The 23,727-nt window shown below is 47.8% G+C and overlaps 3 non-coding genes across 3 annotated transcripts; all 3 read left to right on the top strand.

Annotated features, from left to right (window-relative positions):
* The first annotated feature begins 2,927 nt into the window (after window positions 1-2,927).
* Window positions 2,928-2,999, top strand: trnaw-cca (transfer RNA tryptophan (anticodon CCA)). The gene has a single exon. It is a non-coding gene; the product is annotated as a tRNA-Trp (tRNA).
* A 13,557-nt stretch (window positions 3,000-16,556) lies between these two features.
* trnal-uaa (transfer RNA leucine (anticodon UAA)) lies at window positions 16,557-16,639 on the top strand. Its single transcript has one exon. It is a non-coding gene; the product is annotated as a tRNA-Leu (tRNA).
* Window positions 16,640-20,378: 3,739 nt separating this feature from the next.
* On the top strand, window positions 20,379-20,461 carry trnal-uag (transfer RNA leucine (anticodon UAG)). Its single transcript has one exon. It is a non-coding gene; the product is annotated as a tRNA-Leu (tRNA).
* The last annotated feature ends 3,266 nt before the right edge of the window (window positions 20,462-23,727 follow it).

The following is a 23,727-nucleotide window of genomic DNA, read 5'->3' as shown; positions in this document are numbered from 1 at the left end:
GAGGCAACATACCATCCTGGAGTCTCGTTTGCGGCCACAGAAACGCCTATCTGCACCCCTTATGATAGAATCCCCTATCACAATAGCTCTTCCTCCCCTTATCCTCCCCTGCTGTGCAGCAGAGCCCTCTGTGGTGCCACGGACCGCGCTGTTGCTATTTTCCCCAGGGAGGTCTTCCCCCCAACAGTAACCAAAGCGGTGTATCTGTTTGAGAGGGGGCTGGCCACAGGGGACTCCTGCACTACCTGCCTGCTCCTACTATTCCATCTGGTGGTCACCCATCCATTTTCTGCCTGTGCATCCATTACCTGCGGTGCGACCACCTCACTAAACATGCTATCCATGACGCCCTCAGCTTCGGGGAACCTCCACAGTGAAACCACCCGCAGTTCCTGCTCCATAATGCGAGTAGCCAGTAGCTGCAGCTGGATACACTTCCTGCACACATGGTCTTCATGGAGACTGGGAGGGTTCCTGAATCCCCACATTGCGCAGGAGGAGCATATCACGGGGCTGAGCTCTTCTGCCATGACTTACCCTTAGATTATTTAGTTACTCCCTTAATTAAAAAATACTAACGACACTAGGGGCCTTGTTCTACCCATTACAATCTAAAGTCCTTCATAAGCTGCACTGAATAAAAAAAACACTTTAGTAGTACACATCTTATCAGCAGAGGTTTTTTTCAACAGAAAAACTTTGCCCTTTTCTTTAAGATATTTAAATACACTCACAGCAGTGACTCACCAACCAATCACCTTGCTGCTCTCCTCTGACGTCACAGTTGGCTTCTTTTTTTTCAAAACTCCAGCACACTGGAAGAGCTCCACTCCACTCCTGGGAGGTAAGAGACTGGGCCTCGATCCTCGGATTGGATTTATAGGCTCCGCTCTCGTCGTTCTCCTCATATCGGTCCAGATAGTTCTGCTCCGCTCCGCTCCTCTCCCGGAAGGTAATTCACCAGCTTTTGCAGAAAAGCAGGTCTTAAGCTGTTGTAGTACCTGTTAGAAAGATAGTCTAAGCTATTCTGAAGTCATCTTCCAATGTCATCTACATGGAAGCAGGATTTTAAAGGATAAGATGTAGTTTTTAAAAGTCACTTCAATCTTGCTCAGGAGTCTTTACAAAGAAGCCAGCTAAATCTTTGATGAAAAGTCATATACATTTAGAGATCTTTTAAAAGCACTTCAATCTTGTTAATAAAAAGTCAGATGTAAATTTAAGAACTCTGATGTGGCCATGCTAAAATGTTACGTACAATTAAGAAACAAAATACAACATTTAAAATGTCTGAACTCCCTCTGAAAGTTGACCCCTGCTGCTGCCGGTGTCTTCCTGGAATAGTGGAGCTGTTGTGTCAACAGAAAAGTCCTTCCCGAGCAGCCCTGAGCCGGTTGGTACCGGCTATAATCCAACCCAGGTAAAAATCAGGGTACTTTGTGGGCAACCAATCCAATCCGAGTCACACCTGCTTTCCAAATCATTTCACTGGAATATTCTTTCATTTGTTTTGTCGGATGACTGCAATAAATCTGAAAATGAGCACCACGAGGTTTGTGTTCACTAGTCACTTGTTCTCCTGTGTTTGTCTGTCAGGTTTGTAATTCAGTTTGTATTGGATATTGAAGAGAATCTCTTTTCAAGATGATTGCACATCGTACTGTGTTTAAAGCAACCAACTTGTAAAATGGCAGGAAATGAATGTTTCAATACCTGTGTGACCAGATTCTTCCAATGCTTTTCAACAGCTGGATTGATGATGTTTGTAATCTGTATCCTGTGGAGAATGGGAGAGGAGAATAAAAACATGGTGCATGAACAGGACAGACTGTGTAAAATGGGAGCACAGAAATACTGCTGAAGGTTAATGAGATTTATTCTAAGTCAGACACCTGTCCACAATGAACAAATGAATACATTAATTGTCCACTTTCAATCTAAATGGGACTGAGGTTCCAACAGAGAGTTTTCTGGAAAATACCTGCTGCAGTTTTAAAATTGATGAACTGGAACATCTCATACTAACTTTCAAATAACTGGAGTGATTGTATAGTTCTCATAGTGGAGAGAAGGAGTTGTTTATAAATATAAGCAGAAAGACACATTTGTGGATTGGTGAATGAGCTTTAACTTTCTGAAATGTATTTGTCCATTGGTTGCAGGTCACTGGAAATTCTTTTTTACATTTCAATTGTAGCAGCAGCAGTTAACAGCAAAATGTCTGATTAATCAGAGTAGTGGGTCTGGGAAACACTTAAACAGCCGAGACCCTGTAAAACAGAACTCCAAGTAATATTTTAAATAAGGCACTGAACTGACAGAGCGGTAAAGGCCTGCTCAGGTCAGGAAAAAAAACCCGACCCGAACCCAACAGAACCACATTGGACCCGAGCCCGACCCGGCCCGAGTATCTCCATTTATTCCCACGCCCAAACTAACCCGAGCCTTACCCGACCACCGGAATGTTCACTTTATCTACCTCCCTATTCCGAATCTACAGGAAGCTGCAGCATGAGCGCAATGACTTCATAGAGATGCTCACTTGCTCACTGAGCAGACTCAGAGTTTCCCTCCTTGATGACCCGGACTCCCAGCTTCGGTTGGCTTTTCAACTTTTGACAATTATTAAACTCAACTTCCCAGCAGAGTTAAATGTAATACTTACTGTGTGTGTCCGACACGGACTCAGCCCGAGCTGGGCCCAGCCCGACCCGAACCTGGCCCGACCTGACCCGAGCCCGAAAGCCAGACCCGGAAGAGCGACCCGACACGACCCGGACCCGACACAGGTCGTCGGGTCCCGTCGGGTTCAGGTCGGGTGGCAGGCCTTTGCAGAGCGGAGGTCAGATGAGGATTGAATTAATTTCAATCACTGAATCTAAACAGGAAGTAAATCTGCCAGGAATGGAAGACTTTGCTTTCTTTGTGAGCTTGTGGCGCAACGGTAGCGCGTCTGACTCCAAATCAGAAGGTTGCATGTTCAAATCACGTCAGGCTCAGTTACGTTTTACAGCAGCTGAAGTTCCTGGATTTTATATCAGAAGAGAGTTCGTTCTCTTGGAATGTTCGTGCATGGGAGAATTTCAAGATCAACTTTAATAGATTAAAGTCCTGATTTCTGGTTCCGTTCCATTTCCATGCTCAGTTCTTATTTCACACTGTTTTATATCAGAACAATGTTTCAGGGATGTGATGTGTCCATTGTTTGTACAATCGCTCTGTCACCCATTGTGAGAAATAAAACACAAACCGCACAGCGTGCGGCTCAAACCCATACCTGGCTCTGTCTCTTGGCCGCTTAGTTCAGTTGGTTAGGACGCAGTGTTGATAACAACAAGGCTGTGGATTTAATCCCCATGTGCGCTGTCACATGGTCAGTCATTAATTTGACACATTTTTGTCACACTTAAAACCCAACTTTTAGATGCAAACAAGTTTACATAAAATGTCAAAGGGAATTTATTTTGAATAACATCCATTGTATCTTTGTCACTGGTCTGGAGTAACACAGAATTCTTTCCAATTATCTTCCGTTTGCTGATAAACATTGAACTCGTGGCCTGTTCTCGTTAATGGTCACGAGCAGCAAAAACAGACAGAGCAAGTCTGACCGCCCAGAGATGTGGAAAAGGCTTCAGTTTGGGACATATGCAGCAAATCAAATGTTCACCCGGCCCCGAAAGATTCAAAAACTGGGGAAAAGGACACAAGGAGATAGAGAATAAGCTAAAGCTGACAATGTAAATATTTCCCATCATTGATATCTCTCTATTCCAATCCAACCTTCAGAGTTGGGTAAATAATTTCAGTGTAAATTGTGCAGCTCAAGAGTCAAAACCAAAGGGCGATGCAGAATAAAGGAGAACTGCCAAAACCCCAGATTGAACCAGGCATCTTCAGTCTAACACACTCCCAACTGAGCTATTTCAGTCTCACAGGCTTGGGATGATAAGTGGCAAGTAACATTCGCACCACACAAGTGCCAGGCAATGACCATCTTCAACAAGAGAGAATCTAACTATCTCCCCTTGACATTCAATAGCATTACAATCACTGAATCCCCCACCATCAACATCATGCAGGTTACCATGGGTAGCCATACAAATAACGTGACTACAAGAGCAGGTCAAAGGCTTGGAATCCTGAGGTGAGTAATTACAATGCAGCTGTTGGCTCCACCCCAGGGGCTGAATTTGTTCTGTAAACCATGAAGCAGCTTCCTCTCAAATCCCAGGTTTATCAATAAATCCTCTTACAAAAGCCCCAAAGTGTGATATATTCCTCAGACTCATCCATGACTCCTGTCTCCCCAAAGCCTGTCCACCATCTGCAATTCACAAGTCAAGAGTGTGATGGAATACTCTCCACTTGCCTGGATGGGTGCAATTCCAACTCAAGAATCTCAACACCGTCCAGGACAAAGCAGCCCACTTGATTGGCACCACATCTACAAACATTCACTCCCTCCACCATCGGCACACAGTGGCAGCAGTGTGTACCGTCTACAAGATGCACTGCAGCAATGCACCAAGACTCCTTAGACAGCACCTTACAAACCCAGCGACCTTTACCACCGAGAAGGGCAAGGGCAGCAAATGCAGGGGATACCACCACCTGCAAGTTCCCCTCCAAGCCACACACCATCCTGACTTGGAACTATATCGCCGTTCCTTCACTGTCGCTGGGTCAAAATCCTGGAACTCCCTTCCTCACAGCACTGTGGGTGTACCTACCCCACATGGACTGCAGTGGTTCAAGAAGGCAGTTCACCACCACCTTCTCATGGGCAATTAGGGATGGGCAATAAATGCTGGCCGAGCCAGCGATGCCCACATCGCATGAATGAATGAATAAAAAGTGAAGTATCCCTTGTGTCATTGTTTTGGTAGAAAATATAACCCTGGTGGAATTGCCCCTCCCAATCACACCTCACTTCATAGAACATAGAAAATTGAGAAAATTTATGGCACAGAATGAGACCATTTAGCAATCGTGTCTGTGCCAGCTGAAAAAGAGCGATCCAGCCCAATCCCACTTTCCAGGTCTTTGGAAAGGGATCTGAACAGATCTCAGAGCTCACATTATGTGAATGTTCTGTTGAAGTGTTGGTGAGCTGATATACCAGGGGAGATTCACACTGTTTGACACAGTGTGAAATACATTCAAGTATTTATAAAACATTACAACATGTGAGTAATATTCCCCATTGATTTCTCAGCACTGATGCATTGTGAAGTGGGAGACAGCCAGAAGTCTCACTGATCCACACTGACCCTGAGCTGAGAATGAAATGAGAAAACGTTCAATCTCCAGCAGTGAGATGCTGCAGAGAGGTAAGAGTCCTGAATCAAGGAGAGACTTTCTCATACTGCTGCTGAATCTCATTTCAAACGCTCCTTGAACTCTCTGACGAGGAATTCAGAGATGGGTAACGCCTGTAAAATCAGCCTAAAAAGGAAATAGAAAACACCCACCGTGGGCTCAAACTCAAAAACTTGAGATTCAGAGTTTCATGCTTTCATCGACTGAGCTCACCAGGCCTGAGACAGTGTCCCCGTCCTGTCTGTTATTGGATGGTGCAGCTGTTGGCTCCACCCCAGGGGCTGAATTTGTTCTGTTAACCATGAACCAGCTTCCTCTCAAATCCCAGGTTTATCAGTAAATCCTCTTACAAAAGCCCCAAAGTGTGATATATTCCTCTCACTCATCCAGAATATAAGTTACATCTTTTGCTCTTTTTACCTTCCAAACATTGACTTCTATTTTACTCAGCATTTATTTCTCTCTCCTTTTTATGTTGTGCATTTCCTAATAAACATTTCATTTCAATTATTTATGAGGGATGAAATGAACAGAAAAGATTTTCTGCAATGGTACCAGGGGTGTGGGACGGAGTGAGTGGTTTGGATCTGGAATACACTGTCTGAGAGTGTGCTGGAGGCAGATTCAATCGTGGCTTTCAAAAGGGAAGTGGATAAACACCTGAATAGAGAAAATTTGCAGGGCTACAATGAAAGGGCAGAGGAGTGGAATTAGCTGATCTGCTCTTGCAAAGAGCTGTCATGGACATGATGGACTGAATGGTCTCCTTCTGTACTGTAACCATTTGATTCCTTGATTCTAACTCTGTCAAAGTTGTTCTGAACTTGCTCTGCTCCAAGGAACACAACCCCAGCTTTTCCAGTGTCTGCACATAACTGAAGTTATGAGGAACCATGGGGAACCCACTGTAAACCTTCCTCCAGACAGAAATACAACTGTTCACCACCACACTGTGAGCCAGCTGTTCACATGATTTGGATGTGGGGACCTGATGTAGTATTTCCAAGTTTGCAGATGACACAAAACTAGGTGGGAATGTGTGTTGTGAGGAAGATGCAAAGCGGCTTCAAGGGAATTTGGCAGACTTCGTGAGTGGACAAGAAAGTGGAACATGAAATATAATGTGTAAAAATGTGAGGTTATCCACTTTGGTAGGAGAAACAGATGCGCAGATTATTTGTTAAATGGTAAGAGTGTGAATGTACAAAGGGGCCTGGGTGTCCTTGTCAATAAGTGACTGAAAGCTAACATGCAGGTGCAGCAAGCAATTAGGAAGGCTAATGATATGTTAGCCTCTATCACAAGAGGATTTGAGTACAGGAGTAGTGAAGTCTTGCTTCATTTGCATATAACCTTTGTTGGTCTGCAGTTTGGAATACTGTGTGAAGTTTTGTTCCCCTCACCTTTGGAAGGATATCATTGCCATCGAGGGAGTGCAACGAAGGTTCACCCGACTTGATCCCGGGATGGCGGGACTGTCAAATGAAGAGAGATTGGGGAAACTGGGCCTGTATTCTCTAGAGTTTTGAAGAGTGAGAGGTGATCTCATTGAAACTTACAAAATATTTAAAGGGATAGACAGGTAGATGAAGCTAAGATGTTTCCCCCGGTTGATGAGTCTGGAACCAGGGGACACAATTTCAACGTAAGGGGAAAGCCACTTCGGACAGCGATGAGGAGAAATTTCTTTACTCAGTGGGTTGTGAATCTTTGGAATTCTCTACCCCAGAGGGCTGTGGAAGCTCAGTCAATGAGTATGTTTAAAGCAGAGATTGACAGATTTCAAAATACAAATGACATAGGGGAGATGGAGATAGTGTGGGAAAAAGGCATTGATGTGGATGATCAGTCATCATCATATTGAATGGCAGGGTGGGCTCGACGGGCTGAATGGCCTACTCCTGCTCCTATGTTCCTCTAAGTGTGCAAACTTCATATCCATGCTGTCATTGTCCCTTTTATTCCATGGGCTTCAGTTTTACTGGCAGTCTAGTATGTGACATCATCAAGTAGGTTTTCAATAAGTTAAATAAGGAGAAATTGTTTCCAGTGGCAAAAGGGTCAGTAACCAGAGGATGTATTTATCAGGTGATTGAGAAAAGAACCAGAGGCGAAATGAGGAATGATTTTTTTATACAGTGATGTGTTGTGATCTGGAATGCACTGTCTGATCAGGACTTGAAAGCAGATTCAGTCGTAACTTTGAAAAGCAATTGGGAAAAATACTGGAAGGAAAAATGTACAGATTACAGGAGACAGCACTGACACAATGGACCAAATGGTCTCCTTCTTTGGGTATCATTCTATGGTTTTCTGAACATAATGTTGATACAATTCGCTGAGTTGGAAGGGAAGTGAACCCAGATTCCGGGTATTCTAAACACCAGACCCAAACCAAATGAACAAGCCCGTTGTTTAATCTCTGTTTTTCACACCAGCTTCTCCTCGCTATTTCTGTGTTTCCTGCCTGGTCTGTTCCTCTGACCTTCATTCCTGACACTCTATTGAGAATGGCCAACTCACTGCTCACTCACACTGTCACTCCACCCCTTCACCCACTTCCAAACCTTTCTGTTGAACAGTACCTCACATCTGCTCCTCTGCTCCATTAATATAACAGGAAAACATTTTCAAACAGACATTTCCAGACAGTGAACGTTCCATTAAGACAAGGTAAAGATCAGATTCATTCACTTTAAACACAGAGAGAGAGCAGCTCTCCCTGTTCATTCTAAGGAGCAGATGTGGTTTCACTCCCATTAGTCTTAGAGACATGGGCCAGAATTTTAAGGGACCGTTGGAGACGGGAATGGAGGCCGGGAACGGGGAGGGGGGTGTATAAAATAGGGATGGAAGACGTTGGACCGGATTTTTCTGTCGGCGGCTGACATGGAGGGCAGACTTCTCACATCCACACGGCAAGAAGGCATTTAAAGTATTTATGAATCCAATTGTCAGCAATTTTATTCACTGGATCCAATTGAACTAATAGCACACGGGAACCACGGGGCTTCAGTGCCTCGCCTGGTTAAAGGAGGCAACTGGGACGTGGGAGCTGAGTGTTGGCTTCACTGGGAAGCTATTGGGTGAGGCAGCGTCACTTGGCAGCAAGGGTGGAGGGGGAAAGGGCATCGGGAAACACTGTCAGGAGTGGGGGCTAATGTGCCAGCTCTGCAGGGTGAGCCACACCAGGGTGTCATTGGGGTGACAAGTGAGGTAAATGTGGCTGGGTGTTGTTTACTGTGAAGGCCTTGCACTCAGGGAGGTGCAACCTGTCATGGGCCTCATTCGAGGGTCTCATTGGATTCGAGGCTCCAATTGAGGAGGAGGAGGATGGGTAGAGAGGAATGGAGGGAGGCGCAGGCACCAGCAGGGGCACCACAGCGGCTTGGGGGCCCACAGGAAGGCCAGCCTCGAACAGGAGGCTGGAGAAGGAGGCAGAGGATCACGTCAGCCGAGGTTCAACTACCTGCAGATGTCTGAGTGACAGTGTCTCCGCAGACTGCTCCTCTCCACGGAGGTCGTCACTGACCTCTCTGCCATGATGCAGCTGTGCCCCATGCGACTTGGTGGGCACGTGATGCCAGTGTCACTGAAGGTCACCGTGCCACTGAACTTCATCACCACCAGATCATTGCGGGGATCCACTGGAGATATGTGTGGAATCTCACAGTCTGTAGTGAATCAGTGCATCAAGGAGGTCACCAATGTCCTGTTCAGGAGGGCCGGTGACTATGTGCACATTGATCCAAACAGTCAAGCTGAGAGAGCTGTAGGAGTCGGGGCCATCGCTGGATTCCACCAGGTGCAGGGTGTCAATGACTGCACCCATGTGACCATCAAGGCTCCTACAGACCAGCCAGCAGCCTTCAACAGGAAGGGCTTCCACTTGCTCAGTGTGCAATTGGTCTGCGACCATTGCAAATGGATCCCATAGGTGTGTGCACAAATCCCGGGAAGCAGCCACAGCTCCTGCATACCAAGGCACACCCAGGTGCCAGAACCTTTCCGTGGCCCCATCCGCTTTCAGAGATGGATCCTTGGAGACAAGGGCTACCCACTGAGGACATGACTACTTACGTCTGTGAGGAACCCACGCACGGATGCAGAGGAGAGGTACAACACCTGCTGCGGGTCAACCCGAGCGACCATCAAGGAGGCCATTGGTCTCCTGAAGATGAGATTCAGGTGCCCAGATCGATCCAGTGGAGCCCTTCAGTATGTCCCGGCGAGGGTCTCGCATATCGTGGTGGTTTGCTGTGCACAGCACAATCTGGCATTACAGAGGGGTGAGGTGTTGACTAGTGACGAAAACGTGGAGTGTGATGTCTCCTCTGATGATGAGGATGTGGAGGAGGATGCTGCCCAAGCAGTGCCAGATGAAGAACCTCAGGCACAGCAGGAAAGGGGCCATGAGACACACACAAGGGAGACATGAGACACCCTTTACATTCAAGTTTCCTTTGAGCCTTACCACCTTCTGGAACCACAGTAATAAAGTCTTAGCTTTAAGCAGCCCTGTTGTCGCCTCCTTCCTTCAACACCACAGCATCCAGGTGCACATCGCACAGTGACAAGGCCGAAGCTTTGTGAACTCATGGCTTGGTCCTTCACTTCCAGCCCCTTGGGAGGAAGGGTTTAAATGAAGTCCCAAAGGGCATCAACAAGAGGAAGGAGACATAGTGAGAGAAAATCATTTATTTCTTCCGTGTGACACCAAACGCAACCCTATCCATCTGGAATGTACATTCACCGTGAACCCCTCAGTGAATCTAGGTGCTCTTCTTATATCTTTTCCGGGTGCTCCTACGTGGTGCTCCCCCTGCTCTGTCAGCTGAGATGGAGACAGGCTGCTGACCTTGCTGCCCCATGGCTTGGGATGACATTGGTGGCCGTCCTTTTGCTGCCTGAGGCCTGGAGGGCCCCGGCACACTGAGGGCCTCCTGCACAGGTACAGGGACCCCCCTCTGTCATCGAGGGTGATGTAGGCAGGCACTGGCATCACTGGTGTCACTGGCAGAGGGGCTTTAGAGCTACTGTCCACACCAGGAGCACCCATAGAGAAGACCCCAGATGTAGCAGCCAGCTGCTCCTCCCCAGTTATAAGACACACTTGTACGTCCCTGCTGACCTGAGAGGGACGTGGAGCTGGTGGACAGCTCAGGTGCCTCGTCCCCCCCTCTCGCCTTGACACCACTGGATGGAGCTCATGGACAAAGTGATGGAGTGCAGGTCTGCGCACATCTCCGGCAGCCACTGATTGGTCGGCTGGATCTGGCTCTCCATCAGAGTCACCAATCTCTCAAGCAAGGAAGCCAGACACACCCCCATCGGAGACAGTACAGCATGCAAGGCCTGGATGGACTCCTCCATCATCGAGCTTGGGTACACATAACCTCCGGCAACTCTGCCAGATGTTGCCTGACCTCTTGCTGCAGCTGCAGCATTTCCCGTGTTGCTGGTGACACCAGAGGCACGTCATCAGCCTGGGACTCAGCATGGGCCTGGCCTCCCACAGACTCCCAACTGCCAGTGGTCTCGGCTGTCACAGCCTCCGTCAGCTGCCCGGGCCTGTCTGTGTCGTGCTCACCAGCTTGTGTGCCCAAATCTAACAGCGAGTGGATACCCACCGAGTGAGGGTTTCTGTGCTGGTGGAGGGTGCAGGGGAATGATGCGACGGTGCACCCTCTGAGGCTCCCACCTCCTCCTCAGAGGTGTCCGGCTGTCCCCCAGTCTCTCCAGCTCTTCACGCTTGTCGTTCATCCTAGCCTGCATGAAAAAACAGTGACATTGAAGGGTTAGCGTCTGCCCATCATGACATTCCAACCACCCCTACTGTGCAGCTCCATTGATGCAGTGGTGAACAGATGTGCAGTGTGGCTCCTTTGCAGTGGATGCTCCCTTGTGCCCCAGGAGATGTTCAGTCACTCTCTTGGGTAGGTGTCCCTGTCTCTCCATCAGCTATGGAGCAGCTGCCTTGCTGCCCGGCCTGTTCCATGGCCTCCTCCTCCATCGGGATGAGGACACGGAGATAAGGCACTCCACCGCCAGTCTTGACACGCTCTTTCCGATTGTGGGCTGTCTTCTCCTGCAGCCACTATGATGAACAAAGTTAGTCTCCCAGCAGGGACAAGACCAACATCTCTGATGGTGATAGTCCAGCAGTCCATGATGGGGACACACGTATTCCTCCTGCATGTGGCCCCCTCTCGAGGGACTGTGTGAGTTTATACAATGACTGACGTGCACCTCCCACCGAGATGCAGCCAAGCCTCAGGCAGCATGCCCTGCTGCCCTTCCCCAATACACATGACTGGGTGGTCACTCCCTGTCCACCAAACACTCCCTCTCACTCTGCCACACGCAATGTCCAAAGGGTCCAAAGTGTTTGGAGTTCTCACCTGAGCATCCTGGGTCAGGTCATAGTCCCACTTCCTGCACTGGATCCATGTTCTGGGGGTGACCCCACGGCTGCTGACTTCACCTACTATCTCCAGCCAGCTCTACTTGGTCAGGTGGGCTGGTCTTCACCTCCCATCCCTGGGAAAGAGGATCTTCCACCTATCTCTTGCCACCTGGAGGCGAACCTGCTGGAAGGCATCGCTAAACTGTGGGACCATGGTCACTGCAGGCTCGCATTCAGCTCCTTACCTATCAGGCAGCAGAGGCAGCAGAACGGGTCCTGGGGCAGCAGAGGCAGCAGAATGGATCCCGGGGCAGCAGAGACAGCAGAACGGATCCTGGGGCAGCAGAGGCAGCAGAACGGATCCTGGGGCAGCAGAATGGGTCCTGGGACAGCAGAACGGATCCTGGGGCAGCAGAGGCAGCAGAACGGGTCCTGGGGCAGCAGAACGGGTCCTGGGGCAGCAGAGGCAGCAGAACAGATCCTGGGGCAGCAGAGGCAACAGAACGGGTCCTGGGGCAGCAGAGGCAGCAGAACGGGTCCTGGGGCAGCAGAGGCAGCAGAACGGATCCTGGGGCAGCAGAGGCAGCAGAACGGATCCTGGGGCAGCAGAGGCAGCAGAATGGGTCCTGGGGCAGCAGAACGGGTTCTGGGACAGCAGAGGCAGCAGAACAGGTCCTGGGACAGCAGAGGGCTCTCAGGAAGACACTCCTTTAAACCAGGCAGCGGTGAATGCAGGTCTGGCAGCCCATTCAATATGGTGCCAGCACCGGCCGTTGTGTCAGATGTCGGTGCCATCGGTGCCTCGTTCCCTGCCTCTGGTCCTTGTTTACCTGGGCCCCATGCCTCCCCTTCATTAATTGGTCGGCTGCTCCATGATCGGGGTCGGTCGGCCACATTTCACTCGTGTGGTGATGACACCCGCTTCCGGTGCCTCTGCCGAGAGCCGCACGGTTAGTTTAAAATTCAGCCCATGGGATCAAGAGTGGAAAATCCCCCCTCTGATTCTCTCTACTTAAACTGATGGAGACACCAAATTAAAACTGATGAAACCAGGGATTGTATCCTGGTTCTTCAATCTAGTGTTCTCCCAACTGAGCTATTCCATCCTCACTGTGAACTCATCTTCATTGGAGACAAATATAACTCCAGGCAGAATTTCCCACCCGTTCATTCCTCACTTCAGGGGAATGGGACCCTACTAGATCGCGGAACTCAGATTATGCTAATGTTCTGCTCTTGATACCTTAATATTATCTTGCGTTTGAGCCACTTTTAATCAGGTTCACGGACAAATTCTTCCATCATCCCTTCTCCCACATTCTCTCTCTCTCATTCATTCTTTATTCCTGACTGTCCAGAAAGAGTTAGGAATCAGAGCTCACTCCCAAACCGTCTGCACACAGACCTCTGTCTGTTACCCTGTTTGATCCAAGAGACCAGTCAATAAATTACACCCTTTCTGAACACAGAAAGCTGCCTCACAGTGTTGGACAGAGATAAATACACTGAAGTCTTTTGAAAAAAGTTCATCTTACGGGTTGTTACTGAGCCCACAGAGCAGGACGGGCCCAGGCTCCAGCCCCAGCCTGTGCTGTGTTAGCTGATGCCACCTGGTGTGATACTGAGCCACACGGAGCAGGAAAGGGCCTGGGTGTATTCATGGCCTGTGTTGAGTTAACTGATCCCACTCAGTGTGGTAGGAGCCACACAGAACAGAATGGGCCCAGGCTCCTTCCTCAGCCTGAGGGATGATAGTTCTTCTCACACGTTGTTGTACAGAGCCCCACACAGAACAGGGAAATCTCAGGCTCCATCCCCGGCCTGTGGTATTTTACTTCATCGCACCTGGTATGGTACGGAGTCCCCAGAACAGGAAAAGTCCAGCTTCCATCTCCGGCCTGTGCTGAATTAGCTGATCTTACCTGGTTGGCACTGAACCACAATCAGAGAAGGATGGGCCGAGGCTCTATGGCCTGTGCTGTGTTAGTTATTCTCATTTGGTGAGGTACTGAGCACCATATAGAGCAGGATGGGCCTGTGCTCAGTGAGCAGATCTCACCTTGTTTGGTCCTGCGACCCATACACAGAGCAGGACAGGCCTAGGCCTAATCCTCGGCCTGTGTTCAATCAGCTGATCTCATCCAAAAGATTTTGATAAGGTTCCACACAAGAGGCTTCTCTATAAGATTAAAGTCCCTGGTATCAGTGGTAATATATTGATCTGGATTGGGAACTGACTGTCACGACGTAGGCAGAAAGTAGTTACAGATGTATCTGGATCTGTTTGGAGACCAGTCACCAATGGTATCTCACAGGGATCGGTGTTGGGACTGTTGCTCTTTACTATTTTTATTAATGATCTGGATGTAGGTGTAGGAGGCACCATCTGTAAATTTACAGATGATTTGAAGATCTGTGCGAGTGTTTAGACTGTAGACGATACTCGACTGTTTCAGGCTGATCTTAATGTGTTGGGAGATTGGGTTCATGACTGGTAAATTATGTTTAATTTGGGTAAGTGCAGTGTTATTCATGTGGGCAGGGCGAATGTTCAACATTCATACACCCTTCAGGGAAAAACATTGAAGCAGGTGGAGAAAGAAAATAATTTTGAGCAGAGATCTGGATGTTCTAGTGCACAGATCTCTAAAGGTACAGCAGCAATGCTGTGAAGTGATAGTTGGAGCAAATAGAGGGTTGGGCTGCATTCAGAGGACAATTGAGTATAAAATGAGGCATATTCTTTCATGGGATGTGAGCGACACTGGCAAGGCCAGAATTTGTTACCCATCCCTAATTGTCCTTGACAAGGTGGCGGTGAGCTCCCTTCTTGAGTTGCTGCACTCCATGTGGTGTAGGTACACCCACAGTTCTGTTAGGAACTGAGATCCAGGATTTTGACCCAGCATCAGTGCATGAACAGCGATATATTTGCAGATCAGATGGTGTGTGACTTGGAGGGGAGCTTGCACATGGTGGTGTTTCCATGCATCTGCAGCCCTTGTCCTTCAAGGTGGTGGAGGTCTTCGGTTTGGAAGGTGCTGTCTGCGGAGCCTTGGTGAGTTGCAGCAGTGCATCTGGTAGATGGTACACACTACTGCCACTGTGCGTCAGTGGTGAAGGGAGTGAATGTTTAAGGTGGTGAATGGGGTGACAATCAAGGCGTCTGCTTTGTCCTGAACAGTGTCGAGTTTCTAGTGTATTGTTGGTGCTGCACTCATCCTGGTTTGTGCCTTGTAGATGGTTGACAAGTTTTGGAGAGTCAAAAATCACAAAATTATTACAGTGCAGAAGGAGGCCATTCGGCCCATTGTGTCTGCATAGAATCATAGAACATAGAAAGTTTAAAGCACAGGCAGGCCAAAAAATAAGCCACCCAGCTAAATCCCAGTGTCCAGCATTTGGACCGTAGCCCTGCAGGTTCAGGAACTTGAGGTGCACATCCAGACTCATTTTAAATGAGTTGAGGGTTTCTGCCTCAGCTACCCTTACAGGCAGTGAGTTCCAGACTCCCACAGCCCTCTGGGTGAAAAAACCTTTACTCATCTCCCCTCTAATTGTTCAACACATCACTTTAAATCTATGCTCCCTAGTCACTGACCTCCCTACTAAGGTAAATAGACCCTTCCCATCCATTCTATCCAGACCCCTCACAATTTTGTACATTTCAATCAAATCTCCCCTCAGCCTCTTCTATTCCAAGGAGAACAACCCCAGTCTATCCAATCTTTCCTCATAGCTGCATTTTTCCAGTCCTGGCAACATCCTCGTAAATCTCCTCTGTAACCTCTCGAGTGCAATTACATCCTTTCTGGAATGAGGTGACCAGAACTGCACACAGAACTCAAGTTGTGGCCTAACTAATGATTTGTACAGTTCCAGCATAACCTCCCTGCTCTTATATTCTATGCATCGGCTAATAAAGGAAAGGATTCCAAAAGCCTTCTCAACCAACTTATCAACCTGTCCTGCTACTTTCAGGGATTTGTGGACATTCACTTCAAGGTCCCTCACTTCCGCTACACCTCTCAGCATTCACCCATTAATTGTGCATTCCTTTGCTGTGTTTGACCTCACCAAAGGCATCACCTCACACTTCTCCAAGTTGAATTCCATTTGCCACTTTTCTGCCCACCTGACCAGTCCATTTCTCCAGCTCTCCTAATGAGCATTTCATCTAGTGCCTTCAGCTGAGTTACTCATCACAGAATTCCCACTATCTGATTTACTCTTGTAGCCAGAGTATTTACATGAATGGTCCAGTTCAGCTTCTGTCAATGGGAACCCCCAGGATGTTGATGGTGGGGGGATTCAGAGATGGTTATGCTGTTGATCGTCAACGGGAGATGGTTACATTCTCTCTTGTTGGAGATGGTCATTGCCTGGTACTTATGTGGTGTGAATGTTACTTGCCACTTAGCAGCCCAATCTGAATGTTGTCCAGGTCTTGCTGCTTCTGGACACGGACTCCTTCAGTATCTGAGATGTCCCGAATTTGTCCTTTTATGAAACCTTGGTCAGGACTCACTTGGAATATTGTATCCAGTATTGGTCTCCTCACATGATGGGTGATATTGAGGCTTTGGAAAGGGTCCAGAGGAGAGACATTCGACGAATTCCCAGTATAAGACATCTTGGTTCTCAAGTTAGACTAAAAGAGTTGGGACCCTACACCTTAGAGAAACCTAGACTGAGGGGTGATCCGATTGAGGTTCATAAATAATGAAGGGTCCAATTTAGCATGGGAGAGGAGTCAAAACTTTATATTGGAAAAGGCTAAATGGCACCCGGATCACATTAAATTTCATTTTCAGTGGGGGGTTAATGTACCAGGATGGCCGAGTGGTTAAGGTGTTGGACTTAAGATCCAATAGACATGTGTCTGCGTGGGTTCAAGCCCCACTCCTGGTATTTGTGCTTACGAAATGTTACTTTTTCTGTCCCTGACTTTTGCCTTGCACCATCATCTCTTCTGTCATTTAATCACTCTTGCCTTCCAACTGATCACAGTTTCCTATTATTTGATCTGCCCCAGCACCGTTCCTTGGCTCTGCGCTTGCTTATAAAACTGTTAAATCTTTAACTTAATCTCCTCTGTACCCTGACAATGACCTTCTCATCCTTCCTGGATTGTGGTTCCTCACAGGATCCGCTGCCTCTCCGACTCCCCTCCAGGTAACAGAAGGCCCTGAGCCTTGGTCTCGCTTTATACGCTAGCTGGTAGTTGATTCCTTGCAGGTCTGCCACCGCTCAGGAGAAGCACAAGACCCAGATCAAGCAAAGTATCAAGAGGAATGTGAACAATGGCTCCCTGGTGCAGAGCAAGGGACAGGGAGCCTCCGGCTCCTTCAAAATAAGCAAGAAGGAAAACCCAGGGAAAAGTGGGAAAGAAGGTGAACAAACCAGCAGACAAGAAATCTTCAGTGAAGAAACCAGCAGACAAGAGATCTTCAGTGAAGAAACCAGCAGACAAGAAATCCTTCGTTAGAAACCAGCAGACAAGAAAGTGACAACAAAGAAAGTAACAGCCAAGAAAACGAGCAGCAAGGCGGCGGCAACGCCAAATAAGGCGGTGAAGAAAGCAGCGCTTCAGAAAAAGTCTCCTGCGAAGAAGGTCAAAAAAGGCAAGAGTGCGGCGGGCAGAAAGGCACTGAAGAAAGTGCAGACATGGAAGAGAAAGGTCAAGCCGAAAGCAGCGAAGGCTCAGAAAGCAGGGTCTGGAAAGAAGTGAAAGAGCGCGAGAAACTTGTAAACATCTGAACACAAAGGCTCTTCTCAGAGCCACCCACATCTCTCAGGAAAGAGCTGATCCCCTGATCAAATGATCCCTGTCCCGGCCCCGCCTGCAGATGGAAATGATTTGGAGTAAATCCAGGATCCCTGGTGACTCCCCTCCACTCAGCCCTTTCCCCACTCTCTGTAATAAAACAGAGGGATATCCGGCCCTCACTCTAACTGGGGATGTGTTCGGTGCAGTCTCAGTTCACTAATTCAGGGGGAGAGTTTGTAAGACAGTAACACTGGCGGAGAAACCCCACCTCACAACTCAAACCCCAACACATGAGTTTCTCCAATTCAGCTGGAGTCGGGTGACAACAGGAGCTGGGATAGGCTGTGATCGGGAATGTTAGGAATGGATTTGTTCAGGGAGGAATGTACCTGGAATCTCCGAATATAATAGTTCCTTATTTCCCCAGATGACACATTCTGCAGTGAGAGTGAAAAGTCTCTTCACTGCTTCACATTTACTAATTGTTTGGTTCTAGATGAATAATGAGTCAGAGAGTAATGACAGGATCTGAAGCTTCTCTCACACCAGCCCTTGAATGACTCAGTGTGAAGTGTCCAATGTGTGAAGCTACTGCCAGGGTTTGTCAATCTGAACAGTTTCAGTTCAGTTCCTGGGGGCCTGGAATCCCCGCAGTTTGACTCTGTCTCTGATTGGTCACCCGCTTCTCAATCCAATTCTTAACCAATAGGAGAATCACATAAAAGTAAATAGAAGTTCTCATTGGCTTAGATTTTCCAATTGGAAAAAGCCCGGCAATTCCAGAGCAGGAAGGAATTGAAGTGATGGAAAATTTCAATTTTCAGGCAACAATTTTAAACCTCTCATTTTATGTTCTGTTTTACTGTATTTACCGTCATAAAATCCTGACGCGATTTTAGGAATCGTTTTCATTTGTCAATCTGTTAACTGGAAGCGGCAGGAGGAAGGTCAGGTTCAGCAATTTAAAACGGGACAAATATCAGCTTCCTCTCCGTAAAAGGAACACATTAGCGACTAACCGCTTCTCACAGGCTTCTCGGGGACTGACAGAAACGAGCGGTTTCTGATCTTTTCTCCTGAAAGAGTCGGATAATGCTGCAGGGAGCAATGAACTGCCCTTCACTTTCTGGCGGCTGATACACCCCTGACTTTAAACAGTTCAAACAGCGACTGATGCTTCTGCCGGAAAATGAGCAGATTCACCAGAATGATCCCGGTCCATCATGGCCAAAGACATCCAGCTGGCCCGCCGCATCCGCGGGGAACGCACCTAAAACCCAGCTTCAGTAACAGGTGTAACAAGGGCTCTTTTCAGAGCCACCAAATCAGCAAAGGAAAGAGCTGCCATCTCTGTTCATCATCAAACCCATTAGATTGAAGGGGCGGTCACATGGTTTCTGTTTTCTCACATCACTTTCCCGAAAGGCCTGTAGGACTGAGAGCTGATCTGGAATTTAGAAAGCAGCATTACCAGAGACTCATTGCTGTTCAGCACAATCTCAACCCCGCTCCTGGGATCCGTTAGCTGGCATTTGGGGAAAAGAAATGGATCCCAGTTTTATTTGGAAGGCATTAATGGAGCCGGGTCCGTTCACATGAGGGTTATTTACAAACATTACCCAATGAGTTCACTAATATTTGAATCCATTGGAGATCAGTACACAGGATATGTAAGGCAGCTCGGTCACTCTGACTGAAACCGCCAGTTCCCCGGGGCTGCAGACCCTGACACTGCGGGGAGAGAATCCCCAACTCTCTGCCGCCGAAGGGGGGAACAGACAGCTCCATGTCCGGAGAATAGGGAGGGCCGGTGGGAAGGCACATATTAAAGCGCTGCAAGGACTCAGCTCCTGTGTGTGCACAACTCTCACTGATTCCGTCCTCTGGGAACAGTGCGGTCTAAACAGATCAGGTTAGGAGAGAAACACACAGCCCGAGAATGGCCTCTTCCTTCCTGCATTTACTCTGTTCCGGGAGCAGATTCTCATTGAGAAGCGGTGCTCAGATCACCGGAGAGAAAAAAAAAAACACAATTCAAACTGTCCAAATAAAAAACAAAGAATTAACCCGGACACTTCGATTATTAAATTAATTCATCATCTCCGAACCAGTTCCCGTTAATGTACCGGGATAATCTCGGGATTTATCAAATCGAAGGCAGAGGGATTTATTAAATTGTTGATTCTGACACCCTGCAGTTCAGTTCTTCACTTAACTGGAGGGGGAGATGTGTGAGCAGAGAAACAGAGCGAAATCCAGACAGGGAACTGAAAACACACCTGGACAGATGTGAAACAGTTCAATCCACTGTTACAATAACTCCATCACTGACTCCCTCCTGACAGTAACCAGTCCTTTCACAGAGACTGTGGGTGGCTCTGAAAAGAGCCTTTGGTTTATGAGATGACATTTTGGCCGCTTTACTTTTTCTGGGAGCTCTGAGCGCTGGTTTTCTTGGGCAGCAGCACGGCCTGGATATTAGGCAGCACCCCGGCCTGAGCGATAGTCACTCCTCCCAGCAGCTTGTTGAGCTCCTCGTCGTTGCGGACGGCCAGCTACAGGTGTCTGGGGATAATGCGGTTCTTCTTGTTGTCCCGGGCCGCGTTACTGGCCAGCTCGAGGATTTCTGCGGTCAGATACTCGAGCACAGCAGCCAGAAAGACCGGGGCTCCAGCACCCACACGCTCAGCTTAGCTGCCCTTTCTCAGGAGCCTGTGAACACGGCCCACCGGGAACTGCAGTCCAGCGCGGGAGGAGCGAGACTTGACCTTGGCCCGAGCTTTCCCGCCGGTCTTTCCTCTTCCAGACATTTCCACAATCTCACAAATACTTTCACAAAGAATGAATAATTTCCTTAGCATTGATGTTACGTCGCAAGTAGTCAGGATGGCCGAGCGGTCTAAGGCGCTGCGTTTAGGTCGCAGTCTCGATTAGAGGCGTGGGTTCAAATCACACTTCTGACAAGTTGTGTTTTGACTGCACTGGAGGCGTTTGGGAGCAGCGGTGAAGGGCAAAGAGAGAAAGCAGAAAGGAACATGGACAAACAAAATAACAATGGACCCAAAGATGTTGCAACAAAACATTAGAGTAAGAGGCAACGAAGCAAACAGCAGGGCACATAAAAGATCAAAAATGTAACCTTTGTATTGGGGTGGAAGATGTTGCCAATATCCTTAATGAATACTTTACTGTTTTCCCGAATGAGAGGGTGATGCAGATATTGTTATGAAGGAGGAGGAGTGTGAAGTATTGGACGTGATAACTTAACGAGAGAGGAAGTCTTAATGGGATGAGCATCCTTGAATGTGGATAAATCACCAGGACCAGATGAAATGTACCCCAGGCTGTTGAAAGAAGCCAGGGAAGAAATAGGGGAAGGTCTGACCATCATTTTCCAATCCCTCACTGGATACAGGTGTGGTGCCAGAGGATTGGAGGTCTTGTAACGTTGCAATAAAAGCAAAATACGAGGCAGATCAAGCATGGCTGATCCTTTCGAGTAGAGAAACACGGCTGAATTCCCTGAACCAGTGCTACAGCTTTCAGAATAGAAGGAGCCGATACAAACCTGATGGGTTCCACTTAAACAAAAGAGCTGGAGGTGTTGACGGTCAGAACAGATAAAATGTGGAGGAGTGTTTGAAGCAGATGCTGTGTGGTTACTGTAGTTGTACTATGGAGTTATTTCAAGGAGGTGATTCTGAATGTAATGGATCAACGTGGACACGTCCAAGGCAAAGGTTCTAAGCTTCCCTGTGGTCCAGCCTGGTTGAATGGAACTGAAGCAAACAAATCATCCAGAAGAGGAAAATATATGTAAGGCCATGAAAGCACAGAATTCAGATGGATGCAATACCAGATGGTATGGCAAGAGTGTAAAACAGCAACAGACTGGTGAATAAAACTTTCCCATTGAATGAGACAAGAGAAAAGAAGGGTAATAATAGTGTCAGGTGAGTTGAGACACTATTCACATTCCACCTTGATCTGAATAGGACTGTTGAAGGGAGTGATTGAGAAGAATAGAGGAGAAATGAAAAGAAAGGAGAAATAAACAAAAGGTCTTTTGATTTTAGAATGCTTGTTTTTGGAAATGACAGACTGTAAAGTGTGTGTGTCAGAACATATAGAGCGAAGTTGGGTATGACAAGATCACAGGAAAGTTGTGCCCTGAGACAAGGTGTGTGTTGACAGGAAAGCTGCTTTCTTTTGCACAATATGTATTTTATTCATATAATTTGTGCAATTACATTGCAAAGCAGTTCAAATTTAATATTACATAAGGTACAATACAGATCAGTTTCCTTCAATAATGTACATGATGTATCTCACAATCCCTGCCTGCACAGGTTATATTTACAGTATTTACATTACACATCAAACGTTCTCTGGTGCAAACAGCCCGAGGGGTTTTACACGGGTTCCAGCCCCTCACTGTACTATGGCCTACTCGGGCCTTAGACTGCAGCCTTTCCCCATTGGGTCTCCATGGTGGCTTCCCCAAGCTTTAATGCCGTCCCACAGCACATAGTCTTGGACGTTGCAATGTGCCAGTCTGCAACACTCGGTCATGGACAGGTCTTTGCACTGGAATACCTGTCCCACGGCCGGGCTCGTTCTCAATAGAGATCATTTCAAATGAACATTTCCTAACTCCGTGCTTTCTCTCTCACAATAAAGAGAACAGGATGTCTGGCAGATTCAGTGTGAGACGGTAACACTGCCGGGTAAAGGCCGCTTTCCAACTCCAATCTTCACACAGGAGATTCCCCAAACAGCTGCAATAAGGTGTTTGTAAACTACTGGAAGCGGATGTGTGTGGAAATGGTGATATTACTGAGGAGGTTTGTTCGTATAGAATGGACTGTGTTTAGGTCGGAATATTACTGAGTGTTAATTGTAGCGGGACCATATTTAAAAGCTCCGGCTTTCTGGAAAGCCTTGACTATGAAGGCCGAGTCTGGAAGGGTTGGTGTGGAGAGTTGGGTTTCGGTTCTACTGTTAATAAAGGGTTTGCAATTAGCAGCCCAGAGGAAACTGGAGGTGGAGCTGAAAGATGAGGGGCCGTTCTCTCTCTGTCTGTCACTCTGGGTGTCTCCTCCATCTAGCTCTCTGTTTAATCTTCACTCTTGTCTCCTCCCCTCCCTGCTCTCACTCTGCCTTTCTCAGCCAGGTCCGGGTGGCCTGTATAAAAAGGAGACTGACGGAATCAGTCTCTTTTATTGTGCACTGATTTGAGGCAAGAATCAACATGACAGGCAGTAAACAAGAGTATGCTCCAGGCTGGCAGCATGTTAGAATCCATGAGGAAAGGCATCATCACCCTCATCAACAAGCGGAAGGGGGAGAGGACAGAAATCAGAAATTGGTGGCTCAATTTCTGCTTCATGCTGACGACAAGATTCTGTCAAAAGTCATAGCCAGTCGATTCAAGTCTGCTCTGGAGTTGATGATTCACCCTGATCAGACCTATACTCTGCCAGGCAGGACAATCTCTGATAGTTTTGCGCTGCTCAGGGATATGATCACCTATGTACGGGACAGGAGGGTGGACACCTGCCTCATCAGCCTGGACCAGGAGAAGGCTTTTGACAGGATATCGCACACTTACATGATGGATGTGCATTCCAAAATGGGGTTTGGGGAGGGAATCTGCAATTGGATCAAACTAGTCTACACAAACATCTGTAGTGCAGTCTCAATCAATAGGTGGGAATCAGAATGTTTCCCGATCCAATCTGGAGTCAGACAGGGCTGTCCTCTCTCCCCTGTCTTGTTTGTTTGCAGTATTGAACCCTTTGCTGAGTCTATTAGGAAGAATGCGAGCATCAGAGGGGTGACAATCCCAGGCAGTGGAGGCACTCAGGTTAAAACCTCCCTGCACATGGATGACGTCGCCGTTTTATGCTCAGATCCACTGTCTGTGCGCAGACTGATGAGCATCTGCGACCAGCTCGAACTGGCCTTGGGAGCCAATGTTAAACACGGCAAGAGCGAGGCCATGTTCTTTGGAACTCAGCTGACCGATCCTTTGTCCCCTTCACCGTTAGGTCAGACTACCTGAAGGTGCTGGGGATATGGTTTGGAAGGGCTGGGACGTGCACCAAAACCTGGAAGGAGCGAGTAGCCAGGGTACAACATAAGCTGAGCATGTGGGAGCAGCGATCTCTCTCCATTATGGGTAAGAACCTGGTCATCAGGTGCGAGGCGCTCACATTGCTGTACGTGG

This window comes from Heterodontus francisci, unplaced genomic scaffold, assembly GCF_036365525.1.
Source record: "Heterodontus francisci isolate sHetFra1 unplaced genomic scaffold, sHetFra1.hap1 HAP1_SCAFFOLD_421, whole genome shotgun sequence".
Lineage (NCBI taxonomy): Eukaryota > Metazoa > Chordata > Chondrichthyes > Heterodontiformes > Heterodontidae > Heterodontus > Heterodontus francisci.
Note: the sequence above shows the minus strand (reverse complement) of the source record. Positions and strands in the feature narration are given on the sequence as shown.